This window comes from Centroberyx gerrardi, chromosome 3 (assembly GCF_048128805.1).
Source record: "Centroberyx gerrardi isolate f3 chromosome 3, fCenGer3.hap1.cur.20231027, whole genome shotgun sequence".
Lineage (NCBI taxonomy): Eukaryota > Metazoa > Chordata > Actinopteri > Beryciformes > Berycidae > Centroberyx > Centroberyx gerrardi.
Window position 1 is genome coordinate 7,130,302 of NC_135999.1, and position 12,717 is coordinate 7,143,018.

Sequence of the window (12,717 nt, forward strand, 5' to 3'; positions counted from 1 at the left end):
TGAGGAAAAATGGCTGCAAGCATGTATTTGTGTGTGTAATTATGTGTGCCTGTCTGTCCATATCCTTCTGTGTGTTGTTATGGATTTATTTGCATGTATTTGTGTGTGTGTGTGTGTGTGTGTGTATGCTTGGTGTGTGTGTGTGTGTGTGTGTGTGTGTGTGTGTGTACCCTAGTTGCGGAGCCACTAGTTGACTGCAGTTGACCCTCCATGATCCAGACCTGGCCTCTCTCTCTCTGGGGAGAAAGAGGTGTTAACTGCATGATAGACTGGGCTCTGTTTCACTTCATATGAGCCGAGTGCCATTTTTCATTGCGGCCGTAAATCTTCTTTGTCTCAACAGCATATTTCAAAATGAAACATTAGCCTTTCTAAAAACGTTTGAAAACATAACTCATGTGCTGATACAGTTTGTGCTCTTAAAATATACAGGTCATTTTGCTATAATTAAAAAGAAAATAAGGTTTGGGTACATGCAAACTGGGGTGCTGTAAAGCTACCACACTCCGTCCCACCTAGAGTAGGATACAGCTGAGCTAGTAGTGTTTTCCAAACCGCCAGGCCGCACTGTATTCAAGACAGAGGGATTGAAAGGCCGCACTCACAGCTAAACCAACACACACACACACACACACACACACACAGGCTCTGCAGCTCAATTGCCTACTTGGCAAAAAGCGAAAATTAATGCCTCACACTGAAACAAACTCTCACTCGTATCCGTCTGTTCTTGTGCGGTCCATTTTGATCCCCCCCTCCATTTCTTCTTTTTTCCCCCTGTTGAACTTCTATCTGTATGCTCAGGTCACAATGGATGATGGTCTCTTCCTTTCCAAGCCACAGCTATGTTTCTCTGCTTCAGCCTCCAAAGGGCAGGAATACAAGGGAAACAACAGATTCAGATTGATATGTTAGTTCTAGGAACCTGCAGTAAAGGGAATTTTTGAAGAAGGTGGCATGCTGATTCACGTCTACCTTTGTATTTGTTTTGTTTTCCTGATATTTTCATTTTCATATTCAATTCTGAATAAAACCAGTGATGAAACTTACGAGAATACCAGAACAAAAACATTCCATGTATGGTATCGGAGCGTACGTGCTCCTGACTTTTTGATAATCACAGTTTTTTAATTTTCCTAGATACACTTGAACCCTTATCTCTCTTCATCGCCCTCAATAAAGTCAAATAAGCTCCCCCCCCCCGGGGATCAGAGCTGAGGTTAGAATCAACCGAGCCCAAGTCAATAAACCTTTTCTGCTTATCCTGGCGTACTCCGCTCCTCTTTCTCCTACATCCTCCGTGTTCCCTCTCTCCGCTCCGGTTTCTTTCGCTCTGCCTCACCATCCATCCCACCGTCTTCCCAGAAGCCCCCATCCCTCATCCACCTCACGACCGAAGCAAAACACAAACACAACTCGTCTTAATGAATCGGACAGATAGGTCTTCAGGAGGATATAGCCAGTCTAAACAATGTTATCAGTGCCGCTCACAGATTGAAACGGCTAAAAGGAGCATGAGACGGGAAACCTATCTTGTGTGGCATGAATACTGTTTTGTTATTCATTGCATAACTTGACTGCAGAAATGTAATGTCTTCAGTTTTCCATAGACTCCTGCTGTCATGATGTCATTGCAATTTTGGTGTTTTGATGATTTTGTTTTTCATTATTATTACTATTTGAAAGGCAATGTGGTCCTTGGGAATACATTCAAAAGCCATTGTATAAATAAAAAACAGGCCACAAATCTTATAATAAAGCTGCTTCTGTTGATTTCCAAAAAGGAAACGTTTTGGAGGTGCCAGGCTTGTCTCCAAACACTGGTTTCATATAAGTAAATTATAGTAATATATAGTAAATGGGCAATTTTGTAATTTGAAAAGGTACTGCGGTTTGGGGACCCTACGTGTGGTATGTGCTGTATAGCTGGCACCCTCTACCCGTGTGTGTGTGTGCGTGTGTGTGTGTGTGTGTGTGTAGGTGTGTGTGTGTGTGCGTGTGCGTGTGTGTGTGTGTGTGTGTATTGCACTTCTTGGGGTTGTCATCTCCTACCTGGGCACAGTTATTGTCTGGAGCTCAGGGCTTTATCATTGCAGAGCAGAGATGATAAGAGACAGCTCAGGACACAGCCTGCCTGTCTGGGATGTGTCTATGTCAGTGACAAACACATGCACGCACACACACACACACACACACACAGAGACCCATTCAACACAGTCTCTGTCCTCCAGATCTACATCTTAAGAAGTTAGGGTAACATCTCAAGTGAAATTATTTCTGTTTGACAACGTGAAGCAAGAAAAACTCTTGTACATGTAAAGTGACTGCTTGTCATCTAATTTACTGAAGATGTATGCACGTCATTCCTTACATTGACTTCAAAGTAATTCCTCTTTTCTGACTTAAGATTCCCTACATGCAATAAATTCATTTTGATTGCTATGCTGATAGCCCAGGAAGACTATAGGCTCCTGAAAGACAGTGAAGGCACCTCCCGTGAAATGATCCCTCCTCTGATAGTGTGGAGATATGAATCCCAACATGTGTGAAATGATTTGAAGCTGTTCCTGAAAACAACTCCTCAGTGAATTCTTTTTATGGGCTTGGACCTGAACTGAAATCTATGCTAAAAGAACTGTTTGCATTCACAGAGGATTTCTCAGTCTTATTATAGGACTCTCTGACACACCAGTGTCTGCTCCTAAAGCTCCGTCTCAGTCGAGGACATGCAAGAAGATTAGTCTGCAAAAGAACTGCGATGATTTAAGATTTAAGCAAATCACTTAAACAAAGCCTTCATTCTGTGGGCGAGCCGTTTTCTCCTCACGCCGAGGCTCTTTTTACATCTCGGCGGTTTTCGCAGCGGGCTGGAGGAGGATTATGACTGGACAGATTTACGGGGAGACGGATGGGAGAGCATGCAAGAGCAGCAGAGCTGGACCAAACTAGGCCCGACTGGGTCAAACCAGCCTCGGGGAAACTCATCTAGTTCAGACTGGCACCAAACTGACATAACACTGTGCTCTTAGACTAGAAACTGTCCTGTGAAATCAACGTGTGAGAAAGCCTGCATTCAAGTGGTGTCGGGTTTACCATCTGAACGAGTTTCCGACCAGGAAGTGTCACATGAACACCTTATTATGTCGGATCAAGTCAGAGAAATCAGGATTGTAGATGCAGCACGAATCGGCCAAGTTGTGACGTACGGGAACTTAAGAAATTTCATACAATAAAGCCGAAAATTAACCACAAGTACAAATTTAAAAGACATGGATATTCCTTGATAATTATAGTGTTACAACAGTCAGTTTCCCGTGGTATTTACATTCATAATCCCCTGAAATAACCAAAGATTACTTGCTAGCTAGGCTATCGCTAGCTCGATTGCTAACGTTAGGCTAGAAGGCTGGCAATGTGTGTAAACAGTTGAGGAAACGTTCTCCAATTTTCCAACCATAAAGCACGTGAATGCAAACTACTCGATTGGCCGAGATGTGACATTGTGAAATTCCGACATTGTGAAATTCACTTGAATGCAGGGTAAGAACAAGGTTATTATTTAAGGTAGAAACAAAAGAACAGCCGAAGCTTTCATTTGAAGGGATCGTTTGTTAAGCAAATGAACATTCACAGTGGCGAGCCTATTAGTATGAATGTGCTCATTGTGTGGAAATGATGGCACCAACATTTAATTGTCAGCATTATCTTTACTATGGAAATGAAGGCCTGGTGGCATTGTGACCACAGTATCCATTTGCCCTCTCTTCCTCCAGTCCTTCCTCCGCCTTCGCTTACTACAACCTTTTAATATGATGCAATTCTTTTAACCGATTCCTTCACTTTATCTCCTGCCAGCGGCCACATTGCACCCCTTCCCCTGTTGTGTCCACACACACACACACACACGCACACACATACACACACGTGAGCCAGGACAGGGAGATGTTGATAAAGGCATGGCAGGTGGCGGTTGAACGGTCTGGTGTGGTTGTTCCTGGAACGGGGAAGCTGCGAGCGGCGTGGCCAGATCCTGGTTGGTGTATCTGCCTCGGGCATCACTGCCGCTCCTGTCACCACGCTGTGTGACTTATTACCATGAGGTTTTCCTGTTTAACGCAGTCACAGACACACAGACACAGACACACAAATGTATAATATATGTTCACTGATACAACCGCTGCAAACGCACGCAACGAGGAGGGTTTTTTGAGTCATATGTGTCATTCTCTTTTATCACATTATAGGACAGTAGTTTCACACAGACAGCTAAATCTCTTACGTTGCTGTCATAAAAGCACAGTACCACAACCAGACAGCTCAGGAGGTGACGCAGTGCGAACAGGTGTGTGTGAGACGCTCGGCTCCCAGACTGCACCTACTGTATGTGTCGATCACTGGAACACAGAGCCGGGGCCAAAGCACCAGGCAGGTTTAGTCATCCACATTCCAAGACAAACACACACACACACACATCCAAACAAGCAGTCTGACACACACAGACAGACAGTGAAATGTGCATCTACAGTACGCCCCCCTACACACACACACACACACACACACACACACACAAATATACACCTACACACACACAGGGTCCTATAATTATCCTGGTACACTTACCTCATCCTCTCTCTCTCAAGTTTATAATAAAGCACCTGGGCTCAGGTCGCATCACGTCACAAAGACTAAAATACATTTTCACACGCACACACACACATGTGCACATGTACATACACACCCAAACGACCATTCAGACACACACACATTCGGCAATAGAAAGTGCTGTAAACACAGACAAACAAGGAGATGAGTTTCAATGAAAAAAAAAATGGGAACAGTGCGATGACTGTATCTTTACTGGAAGTTCAGCCACAGAGAGCGTCTGCCAAATCAATGGTTGTGCAAAGTCATTATACCAAAAAAACTGATGATGTGGTTTTTAATTAAAGTTGCAACCCACAGCTGCATGGATGATGCTTTTATCTCTGGTATAGCAGAAAGGGGAGGGGGATAAGCTACACATTCCACCCAAACAGAAGATATACAATTTAGACAAGTCTAATAGTAACCCACCGCCGGGTGGAAATTCCCCGTACGGAAAGAATTCATTACAAATGACGCATTTACTTCGCTTGAGGCATTTTGTAATTTGACAAACTAAGATATCAATCACTGAGTTAGCTACAGGCTACAAGCTCACTTTTGGGGTAAATTTGATGTTGTTTCACGCATGCCACACAGACCGCTACAGACCGTCCTGAGGAATGCTGCAGATCTTGGAATGCCGTAACTGCGTAGCGGGGGGTTGGGAAGAGAACTGCTCGCCTCTCACTCCTGGTCCGGCACGTTGGCGTCTGGGATCGTGTTCCCTGATTGTTGGCACATTGCCACCTTAAACGCTCTCCTGACCTCGTCTCTGCTCTCTTGTGCCAAATGTCAGCGGATCACAGAGGTGGCGGCCTTCAAACGTCTGCCAATCAAACCCATCCAGTGCAATATGAAGAGACACCGACCAGATGTTTTTAGGTCACAACTGCCACAGCATTTTTTTTGAAAGCTGCATTTTTTTCATGATTCATTTTGCTGATGTAAGTTTTTCCCTCGTAGAAAATGAATACTTTGTGTCTTTGGGTTTGGGTTGTTTCAAGCTGAGGGGTTAGCTTTCCCCATCTGTGTACAATATGAGGGTACGAGTGTTTGATGAGCAGTCACGATAACAGACGTGCACACTGTAAAAAAGTCATTTAGTCTGTTATTGAGTCCTAAAATAGTAATTTTTTTTTTTAAATAAGAGAGAAAATCTGCCAATGAGGTTAGATAATTTCACATGTTTCCAATGCAAATCAATGTGTTTCAAGAATTTGTGTCATTTTCTTGATAGCAGTACAGTGATTTGCCTTAGTCTTTCAAGATATTGACACTCGTTTCTAGAAAATTCCTGGGAAAAGTGAAACTGGAAAAAAGTGGAGTTATCTCACCTAAGTGGCAGAAAAATAGATTAAATTGAAAAATAAGATTTGAAGGCTAAATATGTGACTAAATGATGTTTTTTGCAGTGTGACAGGCTCGTTCAGCAGGTTCATTCTGCGAGTTGAACCCTTTACAGCGACTACGATGAAATGCCCAAACTACGAGAGCTGAAGCTAAAATTCCTCCTGTAAAAATCTTCCTAATGATGATTCATATGCAAACCGCAGCGAGGGAGTGTATGCCATTTACGCAGACTGCGCTCCCCCATGACTCTATGGCTCCCATCGTGCCAGTTATGACTCTTCTACTCTCCCCAACTCCCATTTCCACCATGTGTTTCATGTTGCTGCGTTTTACACTTGAAAGGCCCTCGTTGGAAAGCCCCATGTAAGGAGCAGGAATCGCCGTAAACAAGCTACGTTCCAGCCCTGGTATCTCTTTCTTTCTTCTCTCTCTCTGTCCCTCGCTTTCTCTCGTCTCCCTCCTCACATGATGTATGGAGTGTGGCGCGATGCCCATCTCCTCCAGACTCCATGTTGAAGTCTGTATAAAGCAGATAGCATCTACGACTCTGCAGCCCTGAGAACATCATCCGTCACTGTTATCAACAAAGGCGCATTCAGACCTCCTTCATCGACATCTACAGGGGTCCATCTGGCCTCCTCCTCCTCCCCCCCCACACACACACACACCACTCGTAAAATGGTGTGTGTGTGTGTGTGTGTGTGTGTGTCTCTGCTCCACCCCCACAGCATGGTTCCTCTGTTATCTCTCCCTCCAGGTTTCCATTAAAGAGGGACACTTGGAAACGGGGCAAAAATTTGCAACTGTGAGGTTAAGTTGTGGAGGGGGAAAGGAATTTGAGAGTTCATGTACTGTATTCTTGTGTTCTGGCAAGTGTGTGTGCGCCTATGCGTGAGCGAGTGTGTTCATGTGTGTGTGTGTTCGGTTCAGCGGGTTCTGTCTGTGTGAGGTAAATCACTCTGTTCCTGGGTAGAGAGCCCGGCGGGCCGCACCCTCTAACCGCACTCTCCCCCTGGCTGGCTCACACTCTGACTCGGGGTACAGGCCCGCTGGACTCCATACGTCTTGGCTTCCTGTGTTTTCCTCTCAAATGAACTTTCCTTCATTGTTTCTCGACAAGCTTGACATGGGCTTTGGCGAGGGCTTTTTCTCTCCCTTGAAAGAAAACGTGAACGCCCAGTCCCGAGAAAGGGGGCGAGAGGGAAGGGAAGAGAGAGAAAGAGGGAAAGAAGTAAGTCAAAAAGACGGAGAGAGAGAGAGAGAGAGAGAGAGAGAGGGGAGAGAGCGGGCCTCAATTTCAGCGACGCCTGCACTCGCCAACCCCAAACCCACAGAGAATGGGAACGGAGAGGAGAGGGGAAGGCGAAAGGGAGGTAGGGATGGAGGAGGAGGAGGAGGAGGAGGAGGAGTGGGGAGGCGAAGGCAGTAGAGGGGCTTATGAAAACGACCGTGGATGAAGGCAATCTTTAATAAGGGGGGAGGGAGCGTTGGGTTTCTGCGGTGGCTGGTAATGGCTCCAGTTGTCTAGGAGGAGGACCGAACAACGGAGAGTTTGTTTACGCCGAACAGCGGGACCTAGCTAGCTACACGGCATCGCTAACATCACCCGCTCTCTCTTGACAGCTTGGATTGGCCGGCCAGCTAACTTGTTGCTTCTCTCATGGCAACAGTCGGACCAGCCGTTCCCAAACTGGCAACCCAGGAAACCCACAGGTCCTTTGAGAGGGTTTCAATTTCAGTGTTATCACATTCACTTGAATTCAGCACTAGAAGAGAAATGACCATGCTGCTCAGAGATTTCACAGTTTCTGCTGTTATCTCCCCACCTACAGTACAGACGGAAAACAAAACTCTTCTCAAACGCTGGTCCATTGGACAAAACCTTTAAAAACAATGGGGATTTGTGGGGGAAAGCATATCTGTAGGGTGGTCCGTGAAAACAGCAGGCTTATTCACTCAGATTTATTCCTCAGTTTTCAAGTAAAGATCTGTTATTTTGCCGAAGGAGAGACTTAGCACTTTGGAACTTAACCTAGCTTTAACCTAGCCTCAAGTAATTTACTCTGCAAGGAAGAATGTAGGGAATTTCTCTCTCCCTCTCTCTCTCTCTCTCTCTCTCTCTCTCTCTCTCTCGTGCAGTATGTTTCATTAGCAGAGGATGTGACATCGCCTGCGGAGCTTTAGTCAGTCGTCCATCGACTAGCATGTCGTCTCTGCTCTGCTTGACATATTTATTCCGTGTCATTAAGCAGCACCAAAAGGGATTTGGATTACTTAGAGTGCTGTTAACGTAAACTGTAAGGGATCCCGTGACACCGTAGTCTCACTCCCGTGTTTAATGTCCGTCACAGCCAAAGGTCATTAATGAACAGTGTCACTCCCCACACACGCTTTGTCAGTGAAAATTAGCTTACACTCTCGGAGGGAGGTAAAAAGAAACACTCACAGAGTTTAAGTTAGGAATGAAGCTTCTCTTTAATCTAAATCTGTTGCTATCTGCACTGTGTCAGCGCTGTAGCACCGGTAGACGCAAGTTTATATAAAGCCTCTCGGAGCAGCCAGGGCTTCTGTTGTGTTGTTTCTCACTGTTGGCTTACTGCTGGCTGGTTTGCGTCGGAGGAGTTGGCTGACGGTGTTTTACTGTGTTTACTGAAGGTCTGTGGAGCAGCCGCGGCATGTTTGCCTAACCAGATAAAACGTGTTGTGCTGCTTCGAGAAATAGTGAGATGGAGAGAAGACGGAGAAGGAAATGAGATAGAGAGTAAACTGGTATTCGTTATCTCTAGAGTAGAGAGAGAGAGAGAAAGAGAGAGAGAGAGAGAGAGAGAGGAGATAAGGTAAAGAGGAAAGAGAATAATGAAACCCATTTGCGGTGTTTTTTTTGTTACATAACAATACATGACATAAGTAGATTATTAGCAGCCATTACTCCTGCACAAAAAAAGCAATCCAATTGTTGTTTACATGAAATACATTACATTCAATTTTTCATCTAAATGGATGTAGTTTATTGTAAGCAGACAGATTTGAACCACATCAGCATCGTTAGGCGCATAAGCCATCCCGATGACTGCATCATTAAAAAACTCCCTTGACGCCAATTCATCCAATTACCTACTACTTAGGCTGTGATGTGGCAAAACAATTAAGAGCCCCTCGAAATAATTGTCTTTCCCCTCTAAATTCAAGATGTGCTGAAAATTTAAGATTTATAGTCGAGTTGACTGCTTAAGGAGCAGTTAGCTCGAGAGAGATCAGAGCCACAGAAACCAAGACCACAAGAGAACACAACCAGTGTTAACTAAGCACAGATGAGAAGATGGGCTCGTAAAAACCACATTGCCTGACACAGTAAAAACCTCGAAATTGGCGCTCTGTCTAAAAGGAGTACAGTGTCCTAGTGTCTGTTTGGACTTAGGGTTGCAGGGTTTAGTGTCTTAGTGTTTGTGAAAGGCTAGCTCAAAAGGATCTCAAGGAAATTAACATAGACTTCCAAATTATTCTGAAGAAGTTATTATCTAAGATACTGGCTATGTAAGGTACGGTTGCATAAATAACTGTGTTGTTTCGGGTCATAAGAAAGATTTTGTTAAAGCTTCAATATGCTGCTTTTTGCCTTGAGGCACTCCCCCTCGGTTAGCCAAGTTCCCACCTCAACACCTCAGTCATCTTGATGAGCTGTCTACCTTGAAACGGCATCTAGCCTGAGGCAGAGCTAACCAGCGTCTGTAGAGCCACCAAAGGTGATGAAGAAGCAGATGGTGAACGCAGCCAATCAGTAATGAAAAAAAAAATCCAATGTGTTTTTGAACGGGTCTGGTCTGCTGTATGTTTAGCTTCACTGTTGTTTCATTTCTTACTGATTCCCTCTATTGTTGTTGTTGCTGTGACTTCCCTTCTCTGTGGCCAGTAGCCCCATCTTGATTCATCCCATTAGCCATGAGCATAGCAAATGGTTTACGCCCCCAAACTTTTCAAACATCACTGAAAAGCCAATTTCAGGCATGTACACACAGGATCAGACACAGACACAGGCTGATAATGTATAATAGATCCCATTCATTTCTTATTTTAATGTGAATAAAGTTGCATATTGTATCTCTAAAAGCATGTGTCATCAAAGAAAAAGTTTGAAAACCTCTATTCTCCATGACTTGCCTAATGAGAGACAAGCTCACCACTGAGGATGAAAGCTTTCCCTTGAGAACGCAGCTGTCTAGTTTGGACCAGGCTGTCCGGCAGGAGGATCTGCTACCGTGGTTTAGATGCTGCTGAGGAGAAAGGGCTTCTTTTGCCCACATTTCTCCGTACAAACAATGGAAAGTTTCTAGTTTGGCACAAACAAACACCGATCGAGTCGCTCCAGGACATGTTTTAAAGTCAAGTACGCCAAGATTACCAGGCAAACCTCCATTTAACAATAAAACTTGGACGCTGGGATAGAAGAGTCTCCCTCCATCAGCTCTGCACTTGAAACAACCCCAGCTGGATAGAGGCTGTCATGACAGGCATTATATTAGGCTATCAAACAGACATGTTTACATCCTTCCACTAGAAACGTGACCTAATCACTACCACAGAGTCCTGCTCGGTTTCCCAGAACCAGAATATAATGACAGAATCACTGAGGTGCTATCATCTGGACAGCTCACAGGACTGCATCACTCTTGAGGATTCGGCAAAGAAAGGCTGATTAAACGCAGCCGAATCGGCTCGGAGCTGATAAAAAATAGAGCTCCTTTTAGGGCATTCAGAATCACTAGGGACGATTCTCATACTTCTCTTGTGACAGAAAACACAGCACTTCATCTCCCCTGTTGTATAGGCTCGCTGCAGTGCCACGCTGAACATCTGGACCCAGTCACTCCATCCTGGCTCGTGAACGCAGCTCCTAATGGAACATGTGAATGTGTTATAAGATCCGGCTCGCACAGCTGCTATTAGCTCAATTACATATTTTGGCCGGAGAGCACCAACGTGCTAACTCTTCACGCATTCTAGTTTAATTGTGCAAATTGATGTTAATGCGGCCCTTCTGAGCCAAGGGAGAGGGTCACATAGGAAAACAAGTGCTCACATATAAAAACAAAAGCTCCGAGGTTGAGACCCGAGACTCGGATGAAGGGTTTAGCAGGAGTGGGTGGGGGGGCCCAGTGGGTGAGTGAGATATATGTAAGAATGAAAACAAGCTCTCAGGAATCACCATTAAGAGCCTAAGGTCAAAGTTGACTGATTCTATCGTTGAGCTTTTTTTTCCCACTGTGGTTTGCCTGAGACTATTTTGGTTGTTTGGTTGGGGTGTGAGCCTATGACTGTACCTGTCTCAGGCCTGGGGCAGTGTTACACACACAAACACACATACGCACAAATACACACACAAGCACATAAGTGGGCCAAAGGTATCAGAGCAAACCTGCCCCGTTAACCCTGAAGCTTTTTCCTGTGGAAACTTGCAGGGTCACCCATGGTGAAGCCCATATCTTCATAAACCAGTTAAGGGCCATTTGAAAATCACATTGCAATTAGGGAGAAGATGAACGATCACCAAAATAAACAAGGGGTCTCGATTGGAAAAATATACAAACATGGACTGGAGATGTAATCTGCTTAGTTCACTTAGTCGCTCTCTGTCTTGTTGGCATGGCCTGGATGCCTAGAATGAGAGGCAAGTAATAGATATGAAAATGTTTTGATTTTCACAATCAATGTGAAATCAATGTCTGCAAAATGTCTTAGCAGAATTTAAAGTGAGAGAGAGAATATGTGACTGCTATGATGACTTGATCTGCTTTGCTCATTTGGTGACTATGCTGTGGTTAGCTTGTTTTGCTCTGCATGGCATGGATACCAAGAAACAGTTGCCTAGAAATGGGCATAAAGTAGAATAATTCTTATCAGGCCTGGAACCAAAGGGTTTTTGGCAATAGCCCGAAGGGGGATTTGGCAACCATCTCTATGCTGTTTCCATTAAACCCAGTGAAAATCTGGTAACTAATGCAATTTCACACTAACCGGGACAGAGAAGTAAAAGTCACGGGCTAGTAAGCTCCTAAAATCTCTATCCCATGTTTTTATTCTATCACACAAATTTCACATTTCCAACAGTATGTTTATATTGGACTTGTTCCCTCTTGTTGACTACATCTACATTTTAATGTTGATTTAGTCCCATTTTCCAATTGTCCTCCCTGCTGAAGGCAACATTGTCCATCTACATTCCTGTAAAATATTGTCCATGTCTGCAGAAGACATTGACAAATGACCAGAAAGGGGTTTCAGAGTGGAGGAAAGGAAGGAATGTAATGTGCAACACGGAGGTAGAGAATGTGAGAATTTGAGTGGTAGGGTATAGGAGGGACAGGGAGTAAAAGACGCAACTGAATACGAAGTAGGAGTGTTGATGCAAACGCGGGTCGAGTCAAGTGGATGACAACAGCTTTGGAGAATTAGAGAGGGGGAGAAAAGGCCAGAGTACTATTTTGAGAGACGGCAGCGAAAAAAAAGGTTGGGGAAAGTAAGGGAAGGACCGGAGAAGATGTGGGGGAGCAGGGGAAACGGAGAAAGTGGGAGCGAGGGTGGGTGAGAACGGAAGTGCAGAGTAGTGTACAGCAAATAAACAGACGCCCCCTTGACGGGGCAAGCGCCCTCCAGCATATCCAGCTGAGCTCACACACACACACACACACACACACACTGAACACTACTAGATATTTCCCCACATAA